General features: G+C 35.9%; 1 protein-coding gene across 5 annotated transcripts in view; it reads right to left on the bottom strand.

Annotated features, from left to right (window-relative positions):
• The window catches only part of STRN3 (striatin 3), a 62,583-nt gene that overhangs the window by 44,779 nt on the left and 1,014 nt on the right, over positions 1–16,790 (bottom strand). The window lies entirely within an intron of this gene.

The raw sequence follows: 16,790 nt of genomic DNA, 5'->3' as shown, positions 1-16,790 counted from the left end.
TACACATAAATACCACAGTACACATGAAAGAGTTACAAATGTAGGTTTTTAAAAAATATATTACCTGCACATATGCACAACAGCATACTACAAACATTTGGAAGTTACCAGCAGCCCACAGAGTCTATTTACAAAAATAAACTCAGAACTACTTTGGTAGTTACCTAATGAACGTCAGGAAAGCTCCAATGCCCTTTGAACTGAAGGCAGTTCTCAACTCTTACCAAAACAAGGTCTTCTGCAAGTGATGGTCTCCCCTTTACTTTTCTTCCACTGGCTAGCAACCTTTTATAACTATTTGACAAATCTTAGCTGCAACTGTTGAGCTTTATTTCAACGAGAGGAAAACAATGTAATTGTAACCAACACAGAGCGAGGCATCCACTTACTAAATGCTCACAGCCAAACTTTTCACTTACGGAAATGCTTCTGGAGTACTTGGCCAAGCAGAATCAACTCTCCATACTTAAAAGGTATTGCCTGGCTCTCATACTTTTCAACCAGACAATTTAATGAGCTGTGTAATCTTGAGAATTAATATACTACAGAAATAATGCTATAAAAAAACAAACAAACAAAAAACCCCAAGAATTTGCTTTACAAAAAGAGCTTAAAAAAACCCTTTTATATACAATAGTATTTATAACAATCTTTACAGGATCCAATAGGTTGAACAGAAGGGTTAGCACACAAGAGCACACTTTGTAGTTGAGGCTCTGGCATTTTTGTCAATATTAGCAGACTTCTTTTAGAATTGCTTTCTGTAATTGCTTTATACATGTTTATTACTTTTTTCTCATTGTAACCATCATATGGCTAAAACATAACAGAAGTTAGCTATGCAGAAGTTAAGAGCTCAATCTTTAGAAACACAGAAAATCAATTTAGACTTGAGGAATACTTAGTCATCAAGACTTTCAATACAAAACCAAGAATCAGATCACCAAAAATCTGCTCTATATATTAATCAGCTTGCTTCCTTCAGTCAAAATGATCTCATAACCTGCACATCCCGAGCTTCCTTCAGTCAAAAATATCCTCTGATGTACTGCATGACCATGAGCCCTATGAATTAACACACCTCCTTTTTTGAAAAGCAGAAAATCTCAGGGTCAATAAAAACAAAGTAAACAGATCGCCCTCAGGGGTGCTGAACTTGGGTTCCATACACAAAGACAGATGCTCAAAAAATATGCTCTACATAATACAACTTTCACAATTCTTACATATTCATTTCCTTTGATCTCAGGAGAGATAGATTTGATACGATTTGTAAATATACTGATGATTTAAGACTGTCTAGCACAAAAACTGGGAAACAAAATGGCACACAATTTCGTACTCTACCTTTCAACCCCACACCCAATCCTCCCCAGTTACAACAGAATTCTTTCCACTGTCTTAAACCAATTTCTAAGTCCCCAGGCTGATACTAAGAGGACCAATCCTCCTCCTCCTATTTCTGTTCCTTCTACTGTGCTGTCACACATCAAGTCTACCAAGGAAACCATTCTATTTATTTTTTACTCGGTTCTGAATTACATTAGTTTCCTGATCCTGCTCTGTCTGTATAGCCACGGGAGTAACTCAGGCTGGCACAAGGGATGTAAACAGGATACTGAAGTAACAGCCTCTTTCAATGACAACATGGTCTTAGCTCAGCCTAAACTGACCATGATATCATAACCTGCACATCCAGAGCTCAAGAGTTTCAGAAACATGAGCAGAGAGACTAAGAAAGTCAAATAAACTATAAGTCCTAACTCTCCTGAATTGAAAATTCAATCAAAATGCATTTTTAAAAATGTATTAGCAAGAACATTTCTTAAGGGGGAGAAAAACACATTCTTTTACAAAACATGTAGCAGCTCTGTAAGTAAAAATATGGCCACTCATGGCTTAAAAAATCCAGCTGAATTTAGCTGTGCACAGATTCTGTTAGAAGATTTTTCAAAACGGGTAAGGACGAATTATTTCAAATTATTCAAAGCCTAAACAAGGCTTTCATTTTCAGTGCAGGTTCCTTCTCTTCTACCAGCCTGTAAATTTTCATATTTTCAGTATTTTCACAAATCCCTGAGATCCACTGTGTTTCTACAAAACTGACATTTAAATAACTCTGGGGTCTCTCTACACCTTGGCCCTCAGCTGCAAGTAAGAGTACCACCACACCAACTTGCTCAGCTTTATTATGAAAGTGAATTCAGGAAGCTTTGAGAAGTAGTTAGAGCGACAGATACTTTGTATTTGTGCAAGGATGCATTAAATAATGCCTGAAACTAGGCAAGATGGAATTCAAGGATAAAAAGAATTACTGAATAGCTACTTGAACAGTATGGATCCCAGGACAAAGAATGGTCTGGGGTTAAAAAACTACAGAACGCATGTAAAGAAAGGAACAAATAAAAATTCTAACATGTAATATTCTAGACTTTGTAAACTTAGTATTGTTTTAATAGCACGTTGCGTTCCAGACATACACGCATTTTGTAGTTGAAAGGGGTTTTATCTTTTAAATAGGAAGTCTGACCATACTCAAAACAGTCAACAGTCTTTCATCAAAATGCTAAGACCTCAAACAAGAAACTGAACTTTCCCTTAAATTATACAAATAATTAAAATCACTTATTACACTGATACTCCACATCCCTAGTATACAATTATACTGTTTGATGAAAGTGTAACAGAAGACTTAGTTTACTAAATTACTTGCACATAACTTTAAATTATTAAAAATACTGTATTTCACATATAAACTCATATATCCCAGTTTAAAGAAAAAGTTTCCTGGGAGGAAAATGAGGATTTTTTCCACCCTCCTTATTTTGAAAGAAACTCCTAAAACTTCAGAATTATTACCTACATTTCATACAGCACCACCCATAGCAGCATTCACATTAAAACTGCACTTTATTGCTTTAAGTGCCCAGAAAAGTCTGACAATCTTCACGCCAATCAAACATATTTCTCTTAGCCATTGAGGAAAAAGAAGGGAAATCATTACAGCTTTTTGGGCAGGTAAAATTGCATGTGTAAACTAAAGGTTATATAATAATTAGGCTATCCATATAGGATTTGATAGTCTTATCTTATTAATAACTCCTGAAATGCAGTATTTTAAATACTCATTCGGCATCTCAAACATAGTGAAACATATTAAAGGTAAAAAGAGGCATGAAAGAAACCTGGATGGTAAAGCATAGAAGACTGATTTAAAGCCTTCTCTTCCACTGTTGAAACACTAACATTTTCCTGTACAATTCAAACAATCAAATTCTAATGAGTTTACCAATACAGGACCACACTCAGAAGATACTTTCTTTCCATTGCAGTTCTAAACATTGTTAACTCTTAGTCTCTAGAAGATTATTTTGAAAAAATTCTACTACATGTAAAGTAATGCCAGCTATGCACTGCTTGTATTTTGTTTTCCTAAAGTTTATCCAGACTTCTAGAAGGAAGGCAAGAAAGGCCTCCAGTAATTTTGAAAGAAGTGCAATACACTGAAACTACTCAGTGCACACATTAAGCATACGCTTATCCTAGTAGGACACGTCACAGAACTCAAAACAACAGGAACATTTTATCTCACAATAATATTAATCTAATCTTGACTTTTAGATGTTTATTATGCTGAAGGTGAAGTACAACCGTTTTGGAAAACTAAAAAATACTGGGAGGTGGAAGATTTGACTCCTAACAATCATTTAAGAGTGAACACACCTGTGCAGCTATTAATGTTCCAGTTCCCATTCATAAAAGGGAAACTCAACATAAGAGAAGCCTTCACCTTCAGTTTCCAACAAATACAGTCTGAAACCTCATCTCCTTCAGAACAACTAAAAGCTGACTTAGTGCACTCTTATAGACCTGATTATGTTTATGTATTTATTGTGATTGCAATTAATCCCTAAACTGTCAACTGAGGACTAAAAGAAGAGGCTTTGACTACTGTAAATAAAAATAAATCTTTATTTTGTAAATTAAAGTCTCGAGATTCTCTAGCAAGTTGTGCAGTACAATAGATGTCACTGGCAACATCAGGATCATACGTGTTTCAAAGATATATTAGAGACCCTGTAGAACAGAAGGTAATTGGAAGACAAAAAAAAATATAGAAACAGCATGTCATACATTAACAGAAAATCTTTATTTCATAAAATAAGCGCAGGTTAAAGATGTGGGGAAAAAAAAATTTAACAACTAGTTAATACCAGTGTACATTTGAACAACATTTGCAAATAAAGAAGGTAATTTTCTGCACAACCTTATGAACAGGCAGTTAACTATGGGGGATAGTTAACTAGAACACTGAGAGTAGCAAAGCTACTCTCATGTTTCCCAAAGGTTACATTTTTACAGATATTCATTTGCGCTGATGATCATTTCTTGCTCCCCAATTTATACTTTTTTCAAAGACTCAAGTGATTGCTTTCTGATAGCTTGTTAAAGCAAATCCTAAGCACTAGAAAAGTGACATACTTGAGCAACTGTTGGACAAGAGTAGCAGAAACAAGAAACCCAGCTAGCTCTAAGGAGGTTAATGACACAACTGACATATAAGAGGATTTACTCATCCGTAAGTCCCCATCAGTCCTGCAGTGGGTATGGGAAAGACCAGGCTTGTAAAACTTTCTCCTTTCCTTAATCTGTCCTTCCTCTTTCCAACTCTCACCACATCATTCACATTCAAAGGTTTCCCTCTTCACTACAGGGCCAAGTACTGTCAAGTTTAATCAGCTTCTTTGACCAACTTACAGAAAATCCAGCCTTCAATTCCATCCTCTTCTGTGCTACAGGGTCAAACTTCTAAGTTACAACTTAAATCCAGCATACAACTGCCTTCATTCTGTCACTCCTCCTTAGAATTTTTTCATGGAATAATTTTTTTTCTAGGATTTTTATAGCCACTCTCTTAGCCAACGTATTTAGAACAGTACAGTAACAAAACTCATACAATTCATAATTGTGTTTTCAAAGTCTAACAACCCTCTAAACATCATGGATTGTAAACAAAGTAAACCAACTGTCTGTCCATAAATTTGATATCCAGTACAGAGAAGCTAGTGGAAGGGGGGGAGGGGAGGGGGAGGGGAAGACAGACTACATGTCCAGACACAGATGAAGGCACTAAAAACAATGGATTCACACTCTGGTAGCATTCTCCTCAAGGACTAAAATGTACAAGTCTAAAAACTGGAAACTATAAAACCTTCTTTTTTTAATAATAAATGCAAGTGCCTTAGGAGTTTAACATTCATTGACCACTCTTGTAGCAAAGTGTTCTTCATGCAAGAACAGACTTCTAAAATTTTGTTTCAGTTAAAAACTTACCAAACACTGAGCACAGTTTAATTAATAAATTAGTTTTCCTTTTCAATTTCAGTCCCAGAGACACTTCTTCAGAAAAGTAGGTTTCTGCCTAGGAATGTGTAAAAGAACTTTCATTTTCCTGAAAGAGCATTCTATTCTGTAACACTCAAATATAATACTAACTTCAGGAAACACGGAATTAATCTGGTCACTATCATCAACAGATGGTAAAAGAACTACCAAAATGCTCCATGCCACAATGTCAAAGTATCATTCACTGTTTCTATATACCAGCTCTCCTTCTCCCCACAATCAGACATCAGACCCAAGATCCAGCAAATTTTATCTGAAGGCCATTGAACAGGCATTATTTCTTTATTCAACTGACAGTTAACAGGAATGCTTGGAGCCACTACATTACCTAACTAGACACAAATACTCATTTTGACTTCAAAAAATGCTCACTCGTTTTTATCTCCAAGTTATTTTCTTCACCAGTATCAATATAATTCTACCGAGGAATTACAATCTTTCCATTCAAATATCAAATGCCATCACTCAAGATAATCAGACAAGTAAAACATAAGCAGCAAAAGTAATTCTTACTAATTGTAAACACTTACTATTCTATGAAGTGTCTGAACACTGTATTTCAACTGCCTTTTTTAAGCAGGTTGAATAATCCATGAAACATGTCTGCAAACAAGCTCCAAAGACTTTAAGGCAGTCATGCTCTTAACAATAATTTAAGAAAGCTATGCAAACAAACATAAATTAAACTAATTCTCTTTACAATTCAGACTGACAATGTAATTATCTTTCCTCAAAGAACTTTCTGAAGATCGAGTTACGAAGTAAAACTAATAATCCTAGATCTATTTTCTTAACAGACTTTCTATGGAAATTTTATTTGTTTCACATCAATTTTTCCAATAAAAAAAATAACAATATAAGTGTTTATATGCCTTTTACAGAAAAAAGTTTATACAAGATGTTAGGTGACCACCCATCCCATGATGTGCTTATCCAGCTGTGTGCTGGACATTTTGTCCAGAAGGATCCTGTGAGAGACAGTATCAAAAACTTAACTGAAATCCAAAAAGATTACATCAACTGGCTGCCCTTGATCAACAAGGTGGGTTACCTAGTCATAAAAGGAAATCAGGTGTGACAAGCAGGACTTTCCTCTCATGAAGCCGTGCTGGCTGTGACCAGTGACTGTGTTGTCTTTCAGTTATTTTTCAATGGCTCCCAGGATAATCTTCTCCATGATTTTACAGTTACTGATGAGAGATTGACAGGCCTGTTGTGACCAGGGTCATCTTTCTTGAAAACTGGGATGTTAGTCAGCTTCCAGTCAACTGGCATCTCTCCAAATGTCAGCCAAAAGTCAGTATTTTTTTCACATATGAAAAGAATTTTTTATTGGACTATCATTTGGTGAGAAATTACTGCAGTTTTGCACTTCTAAAATCTGTTACGTCATGGTATTTTCCAAATGTCTTTGCTGGAAAAAACTCACAACACAGCTTCAACACCAGTGACAAAAGCTGATTCTTGCCAAAAATATCAGCTATCAACACTAAGTATTCCCTCCGTCAATTAACAAGACTGTACACAGCATTTCCTATACAAATTTTCTATTTTGAAACATTTTGTACATTATTCCAGAACTGCTTGAGAGATTCAAAGCTTGTGAGCAATACCTTCTCTGCAGAACAGCTAATGAAAACAGACACAGACAAGCTTGAGGACAAGTATGACTCAAGCCACCAGGTGTGACAACCAACAGCAAAATACCCTGTAACCACAGATTAGATAGTGTTTCAAACACTTAAGAAATGTTCTTGGCTATCACAGGCTATGACACTACAGGGCAGCATGTATTCTGGAAACACTTAGTATCATCACCGATGTCATTTAATAATGAAATGTTCTACATAAAATAATGCTAAAATAATGCCTAAAGAAATTTCACTTGACTTTGAAGTCTCCAAAGTCTGTCCAGATCCAAACTCTCATACTTAACCATGCCACAATAATCAGAGATTCAAAAGGAACCATTGAATATGCTTTTATCTTCTCTCTACATTACTGAAATACAGATAATAAGGGTACTCAAGACAGGTCTGCAATTTTCACGTAATGCTACGGAATGGTCCCAACTTACAGCACAGACTGATGGCAAAACACAGACTGAAGTGTAGTGGAACCAGAACAACTGTAAGGGAAATTCTTCAAGAAAGGTCAGGATTACTTTGCAACTGTTGAGTCTCATACTTTACACTGCAAGGGTTCTTGTACATTTTCTTCTGACTTTAATTTTTCAAGAACAGCTTCCAGCCCTGGACAGGCATATTCAACAACCCACCAACAAACTATCGAACTACTTGTACTTCGATACCTACTATCAATAACCTGCTTAGGTGTCTGCTTCAGTTATTAAACAAAAAGGTCCTTGCCTTTCTTAGTAGATACTAGCTATGTTGACTACATTCTACCTTTTACAGTAGAGATAGCACTGGCTTCCTTCTCATTTAACACAGCCATTCTTAAGAATCCCTTACTAAGAACCAAGAAATCCCTTAGTTCCCTCAGTTTCAAGGGTCCAGTTCTTCATTTAAGTCTGACGCCTTAAGAAAAACCATGGGAAGAACATACAAACTTAATAGCACTAGATTAGACTACAGAGTAATAGATAGCTTCTTGTGAATCCATTTCTATTTTCTCTATGTAGAAAAGATTCATAAATTTTCATTTTATAAAAATTATTTCAGTACGTTTTACACTTGTTGCCTGATTATTTCTTTAGCTGTTGTACCAAAAGAAAAAACAGAAACTCCAAAAAACAAACCACAAAAACACCCCAAAAAATACCCACACAAAGAAAACAAGAAACAACAAAAAGCATTTACCCAACTTCATACATATATCTATCACACTATTTACACACCTCACTTGCACTTTTTTTTTAAGGTGAAGTTCCAATCTGCTGTGTCATACCCCTTAAACAAAACTATTTTTTGCTGCAAATTAGAAAACCTGAATAAGTCTGAAACCCAGTGAGGCACCTAATAAGGCTACCTCACAGATTGCTTTTTGGTTTAGCAAGACTGAATTCTAAATGGATCAGTCCTCAAGATGTTATTTCCAGACCTCAAACTGGTTTTATGTCAAATATTCAGCATTCTTTTCAAAACTGTTACTAAACAATGGGACATTGTATTGCAATGTTGATTCTGCCAGTTCTGCACAGATCATAAGACAGAAATCACTTCCCAATTTCTGTATTTATAGCTCCCTTACAGCACTTAAAAAGCTAAGGATCATTCAGGGGTTTTATTCATTTCTTTTAGCAGGAAATTCACAGAAGTCATGGAAGAAAGCAACTCAGCATGACCATTTCAGCAAAAGTTTACCCTGAGTTGCCATTGCTCATTCTATCATTATCATCTCTATTTTCTGCATTCCTCCTAAATGCATGAATCTTGCAAGTAATATCTCTGAAACAAAACCCAAAAGTAGTTACACACCTTGGACCATTTCTATCTAAAACTATTCACACACAGTCTTTTAAACTGCTTGACATTTTTGAGAATAAATTTTGCTTGTAAAAGAAGTTTCTTTCCAATAAAGTCACTACTATAACCAGTAAGACTAATTATATATACATACCAAAAGACAGTATTTGAATTTAGTAGAGATTAAAAACACCTTTACTGTCAGCACCACTGTATTAGTACATTATTCCATTAACATGAAGCTACTTTAAACAAAGTTAAAGCTTTGTTAGATATTTAACACTAAACACAGAGCAGAATATTAAGCTCATTCTCTTTACTATTACTAGTATTTGTAGTACAAGAGCACATAAATAAGAGCGAAGTTGTATACTTTTGTAGTGGGGCAGGTTCTTACAATCACTATCGAGTTGGAAAGGGAAGGGAGGAATTGCAGTGTGGCAAACATCCTCAAGAATGTTCACTTCCTTTCCAAAACCAGGAATACCTATTTATTATTTAGGGATAAAGAGGAAAGTATAATCCACAGCAGACTGTGAACACAGTGATCTGAACTGACCTACGCTGTTCTAATGATGAACACTCATGTCAGTGTTCATCAGCTGTAGGTCAGTAGCACACACTCCTAAGGGACCGTAGAATGCAAGACCTAAAATATAGGTCTTGAATATAGGAAGCCATACATACAAAAATATATATACACATACACGTATATAAAATAATACAATCTTACACAGTGTAGAGAGCTTCGCATTAAGGCAATGGAAACACTAACAGTAACAAAATTTAATATAATCAAGTTCATGGAATTAGAAGTGATGGAAGAGTAAGACAGCTAAAATGAAAGTGTATAATGCACTGTTTGTAGTGAGGCATCACAGAAAGTTGACAAAGAGCTGGTATTTTGCACCTCCTAAATGTTAATCTGGCTTCCTGGCACAGAACATGGCCAGCACTGTCTAATTTACACCACTTCACCAGGGAGTTCACAGCCAGTGGTCCTGCCTTCTACCAGCTGTACTAATCTTGCTAAAGATATGAAACAGAATAGGTATTATGAAATTTGTAAACACATTTAAATGCTCTTCTTGAACTTTCTTCTGAGAGTTCTGTTTGCCAAAGCAGGATCTTTTCTTTTCCCAGGGTCTCAAAGTGTATTGCAGTATTCTGCTCCTGCACCCTGGGGTCTCTTCCTCAAAGAATGCAAATCACCACAGTTTCAAGTTAAATACTAGAGTCAAGCATTCTCCAGCTTCTTATAGTGGTCACTGGCATAAAGTCAAGGGACTCTCTTTGGATTTCTGTCTTCTAGGAGGAGTATTATAGTATCACCAACCTCAAATTTGGTAGCAGTTAAGGAGTAACCATATCTTGGGTGAAAAGAAAACAAGGTGAGCAAACATAAAAAAATTTAGAGCAATCAACCCATTAAAAAAAAAAAATATATATATATATATAAAATCAGAAAGACCTTCAGGTATATGGACTTACTGAAGTTCATTCTCTATTTCAGGATCATTTCAATCAGCATTCAGAGAAGCACACTTTTTTTCAGAATGTTACAGCCAACACATGTAGGATTTTTCCATGCACAATAACTTCAAATTAACCCAGGAATGTACTTCATCTCTCATTAAGTGGAATTTTTTCTGGAATCATAAAAATGTATTTTTACCTTTAATTGCCAACAGCAGACTACCTATAATCAGACAGTTTTATAAAGATACTATAGTGGATACTGTAGAAGATACTGTAGAAAAATGTACAGACTGCTTAAATTCATGCTGTACCTTCAGGACTAGTCCTGAAGAACAGCCAACTTCATAATTGGCTCTTAATACCTGTTGGAGTTGCACTGATGAAGGCATAAGATATTAAACTAAGTATCCCGCTGAGCATGGCTTAGGATAATTCAAGAACAGTCTGAGTGACAAAAAGTAACCATCGGATAGGCAAACAAAGCTCTTGCAAGTTATGCATTTGTCCTGAAGATACATCACATCACTGGAAGACCCAACTTCCCTAGCCACTCTCTTCATCAGTTAGGAAAAATAAATCCATCATCACTTTCTCCTAACTTCTTAAATGACAAGAAGGATCAAGAACACCCATCACTACCTCAAAACCTACCTTCAGCATGAAATAAATAATTATACCAACAAATACTTAAACCCTCATAAAAAATTCTCCAAGTGAGATTTCCTAAAGAGCTATTAAATATGCATAGGTGTAATCGCAATGAAACTAAGAAATAAAATGCATGCCCAGTGTTCAAAAAAAGAAGTAATTCTTCACCAGGAAGTATTACATAACTCATCTGCCACACACTTCTACACTGTGCCTAAAAGAAAACCTCACCACAGTAACTGTTATAACAGTTCTGTGCACTGATTCTAAGTAAGAGCATTACTATTGCAAATAATCATTTATGAAAAGGCAATTAATACACAGTAAAAAACACTCTTATACCAAGTGTTGCTAGAAGGGAATTATTCAGAAACAATATTCCAGATAAAGTTACACAATTACGACACTGACCCAGTATTCCATACATAAACTTCACAGCTATCCAGGTATTTCCTGTTCCTGTTTTTACATGGAGCTTAATGTCACTCCATGTCCTAAACTCTTTTATTGTTTTGCCTTTATGAGGTGAATACTGCAAGAAAATTTTACAGAAATGTTAAAAATCTAAATCAACTGTTTCAAAAATAAAATTGGAAGAATGAGGTCATCCATATACATAAAGGAAGCATCTCTGCACATTTTAATTTAGAAGTCTTCTCAAGAAGCCTATGAAGAAAGATTTACCCAGACACATAGAACAGACTTCTAACCTTCAGTAAACAAGCACCTGAAGTTCTACCAGAGGTGGTGTGCCTGTTAATGCAGTTGACTAAACAGCTATGGAAGCCACAGTAAGGAAACCCTTGATGACGTCTAATTGCCCTCTACCCAAAATACACAGAACTCTCAATTCAGTGCTTTAAACTTAAAAGGGACTTAACACTACAAAATAAGTAGCTGTTTTCATCATTACCTTAGAAAAATGATTAATGAACAGAAATTTCCGGGTTTTAACTTCTTATACCTATGCTATTTTATACAGAAAAAAGTTTCATTATAAAAAAAAAAACCTAAATATTCAAATATTTTATTATGTGAATAAACATTAGTTATTTGGACCACAAAGTACTCCTGCATGCCCGCGACAGCAAGAACCTTAACAGTTTGCACAAACAGAAGTTAGCCAGTTCAGATGAGTGTATTACCCACACACCTCGTGGCATTTACACGTACCACAAATAAGAATGCTGTTCAACTTTTTACAACCTACTTCATTTTATTTTCAGTCAGTGTTGATCAAGTATCCCTTGGGGTTTTTTAAGGATTGATTTAGATTTAGTTAAGCTAATTTCATAATAAATACAGAGATTCACCTGCAAGATCCAATGAAATAGCAGTTTATCAGTTAATCGTATTTTCAACTTCAACTATCTAGAATGCAATCGATTAACAATCATGTGGTTAAAATACACTGTGCATTTCCCAACAGCAGCATCTGAATTTCCTGCCTTAACCTTGCATATTATATCAAATTAATGCCCCTGATATCAATCAGGGTTTGTTTTTTAAGAAAAAACAGTATTGAAACAGCATCAAAACAGCACTAGATATATCGTCAAACAATCAAATTAAAGCATTTTCCTTCCCATGGCAGAGAAGTTAGAACTAGATGATCTTTAAGGTTCCTTCAAGCTCAAACTGTTATGTGACTTCATTTCAATCATTCATTGGCCATGAGAATATAACAACAGCTTGCCTGGTCAGACCAATAGACCACCAGCCTCAGTACACCACTCCTAACCACGGGCTAACAGGCAGTTCCACAGGACTAGCATAAAAACAAAAGAATAAACCTCAAAAAACATTTCAAATCTCAGAAAACTTACAAATCAAAAAGACTGTATCTTTGAATTTAGACACCCACAGGAAATTTTATTCCATTAACTTATCTAACAACTTTTTGACCCAAGAAAACGTTAAAAAAAAAGCATTTACAATAGTCCCGAGCACAAAATGCCACTAATTCCCGAAAAGTCAGGGGTTTTTTAAATACTTATTTTTACTGTATGCTCCCTAGCTGCTGAGACACAGATTGTTTCCAACAATCTAATGACCATTCTACAACCCTCATAACCACTTCCACTTGCAATCTATCATGAAAACAAATTATTTGCATGCCAAAAGCAAAGCAAAGTCTGTTACGAAAATAATTGTTTCTTCAAGTTTAAGAGAGAAACATTCCCAACATTATCCCCACCCCCCCTTCAAACCTGCAACAAAGTAAAACAAGAAACATACAGGTAAGTATCTCAGCAATTGATTCTTGCTACACTTTGGAAATGCTGAAAGGCAGCATGACTGTATATACACTCTGAACGTAATCTCATTTTGTTCACGAGATCAACACTTTCACATATGGTATCTAAAGATACATTTCTTTTTTAAAGAATGTCCTGTATAAAATTCCTTCAATAAGTCTGCTCCGCCATCCCCAGCGGAAAGGGAAGCAAGGAGGCATGCAAGTAAAATCTGAAATCTATGAGTTTTGGTGGTTTGGACTTTTTAAATGCCTAAATAAAGACTATTAGAAAATGTTAGAAAACATGCTTCCATAACGTCTCCAAATATTTGGGAAAAAGAGTATTTGTAAAATAAGATAAACTAGGAACTTTAGTTGTGTGCCACCAAAGATGTCATTTTATAGGACAGAAAACGTTATTAACAATCATAGTAATCTTTATGCACACTAAAGTTACTTGAGAGGCTGTATAATGTTTAAACCAAAATTGCATATATTTTGTTCCAAATGTTTATGTTTATTAATTATTCTTCCTATTCATTAAAGCATTTGGAAGTAGCATCTACTGGTAATTTTCTCCCAATATATCCTTGTGTGATTCTGAAATATCAGAGAATATTCAATCTGGTTTTTACCTTGTTCAGAAAACCTGAATAAACTGCACAATTTAGAATTTTATTCCAGACAAGCATTATCAGCCTGCAAACCCTGTAAGAAAGTGGATCTCTCGATTTTCCCTGCAAAGTTGCAAGCTTTCCTATGATACTCCTTTCTGACACAACTTTATCTTCCTTAAGTTTCTGTAGCGCATCTCTACAGTGTTTTCCCATCCAAGTTTCTTTTTCTTTTAGGATACCACAGAGCCACTTACCACCTTGAACAGTTATTTCTAACAAATATATAACATTCAATATGAACTCGCTGTAATTCCTCTAAAGTGCATAAACGTCTTAGAAAAAGACCATTTATCTCAGCATAACAGCTGGTGATTACTGACCAACATCAAGGCCATTAGACTGGCAGATCAAAGTTACATTGCTACAGTGAAAATCTTTCAGTTCACTAAATAGTAAACAGATCATGTCCATTACTTGAAGTGAACAAGACACTATACAAGGCCAGACAGCTTATTTTCAACACAGCAACCAGTGAACGCTTAAGAAGTCACTGCAGCAGCCAGTGTTACAAGTGAAAGGAAAGAAGTGTACTATGTTTCAAGTACTGCACTCCTGATATTTGACATTTCTGTACTTCATACTGGTTTGCACACACAGATTTGTCCAATGATTATGCTGCTTCCCTTCTCCACACAAGCAGAACAGCATGCACCTGAGGAGGTAGAAAGACAGCGTAAAATTATTAACATTTTAGATTTGAAGTCTGATGTAAATGTAGACTTAAATCTACCAGTACAAGACTTCAGATCCAACAGGCTTGAGACCCTCTGTCAGTCATTACAGCCATGGCAAAACCCTCTACACAGTGAAATAGTATGTACTTTAATTTATTTATAAAAGTCTGTCCCATAGGTAGAACAGGAAAAAAAAGTCATTACAAGATCCCAGAAAGAATAAACTGTTACTGCAGATCCTTTCCCCCTTCACTATCACCCTCTACACAAAGAGCATTCTTACTAGGGGTGCCAATTCTCCCATCTCTTGAACTACATAGTTAAAAGAAAGGAGTTGGGTGGATAAACCACACAGGAATCCCATTGATTCATACCATGGATAAGTATCTTCTTTGGAATAATAAGTTCTTTGATTCAGAACACATAAATAAAATCACACATATTGCTAAGTCATTTGGTTTTCCACATACTTTTTATAAAGCATCGTTAGCAAAGTCATAAAGAACTTGCAATTGCCAGGACTGAGAAGCAACGTTTACAGAGTTTACTGTCATCTTGAAAGAATGAAGACGTAAGAAGAATGACATTACCTGCACCAGGAGAGTTGCAGCTAAATCATCTAACACCCCCTTCCATATAAATTACCTCCTGTCATGCTATGGAATTTTCCCTTTCAGCCCAGGAGGCCTCAATCATCAGAATACTCACACCTGTACCTAGCATCACATAGATGATTAACACTCTCACTAGCTTCAGTGGACAAAATTGTTGTTTGGGGTCCAAACTGTTACAGTTTTATTAGCCACAAAATATGCTGTGACTTGACAAGTTGCGGAACCAACAAAAAAACCCCACAGGCCTGGTAAACATCTATCTTCAAAAATATTCTCAACACATTCCTGTATCACTCTTCACCATTGTATAGGCTAAGACCTAAAATCCAAAGGTAATGTCCTCCCCCCTTCTATCCTGGGTTTCCAAAGTTATAAAATAACCAAACCAAAACACCCTCGTGCACAGGCACTGTGCAGCAAGTCTGCTATCTCAGTCCCATGACATATGCAGACCTATGTGAATCAACACATACATAATCAGGGTCAGAACTGCCACCATACCTCCACAGACACGCAACTGCAATGGTATGGCCATGGACAACGAACAGCAACCACAGACAAAAAGCAGCAGAGTTGGCTAGAGTGCATCAGAGAGTCTAGAGGCCATGTGAGTTCAGAGAAGCACTTTATCAGTCAGATACAACTTTCCAAGTGCCTGAACTGCTCTTCATGTTAGGGTACAGCTGTACCTCGTTTTAAAGTAACGAGCCCATACCTAAAACTACTATTTCAAGATGGTTTTGTTTGGTAATGAATAGCATTAAACGACATATTTATAAACATAATGCTACATCACTAAGACACTAGAGAAAACAGGAGAAACAGTCAATTGCTCTCTGCTAAAAACACCCATCCATGTCCACCACAGATTTTAAATCCAGCCATTCCACAAGGTTTAAAATGGGAAGACTGGCAATAAGTGAAGGAAACAGTGAAACCTCTTCATTTGTTTCCCTTTTTTTAAAATTCTTTCTTAATTATAGTTGTAACCAAAATAGTGCAAATTACATGCTTATTATAGAGCCAAGAAGTTGCTAAAGAATTGCCCAGGCTCAGGTATACTTCTTGGTTCTGAAATCTGAAAGTAAATGCCTTCCAAATATCGGCTGCTGTTGCAGTGCAATTTGACGGAATGCTACCTCAAGACCATAAGCATTCACTCAGTACGAGAAATCACCAAAAAATTCTTTGGAAGCAATAAAGTCGGCTAACATTTTTTTACATTGCTATTATATACATTTCTGTCCTATGAAAAGATAATGGCTCCTATGTGGATACCTCATGTTCCATGGATTTTGTAATCTGTTCATAAACTTGTAATACTCTATGCATGATTATATTTTTACTTGCAAAAATAATTAGTAAAATTATCCTATTACTAAAAGCAAACATTAGTGGCAGGAAATGCATATTGCAACTCCAACACTTGCTCTCTGTCCTGAGAAGTTATTCAATTTCCGTTCCCGAGACGAAGCTGGTATTTTTTTGTATATTGAAATGACCACGCTGCACACTTATCGATTCCTCACTCTTCTCCAATGTGAAATCTCCAAAGAAGCGAGTCCGAAAGAGAGAACACATTCGACCTCCCTCAAATTGCATGCCGGGCTAAGTTCTTTACTTAA

Source organism: Corvus cornix, chromosome 5 (assembly GCF_000738735.6).
Source record: "Corvus cornix cornix isolate S_Up_H32 chromosome 5, ASM73873v5, whole genome shotgun sequence".
In the NCBI taxonomy this organism is placed as follows: domain Eukaryota; kingdom Metazoa; phylum Chordata; class Aves; order Passeriformes; family Corvidae; genus Corvus; species Corvus cornix.
The sequence above is the reverse complement of the archived record's forward strand: the minus strand, read 5'-3'. Positions and strand labels throughout refer to the sequence as shown.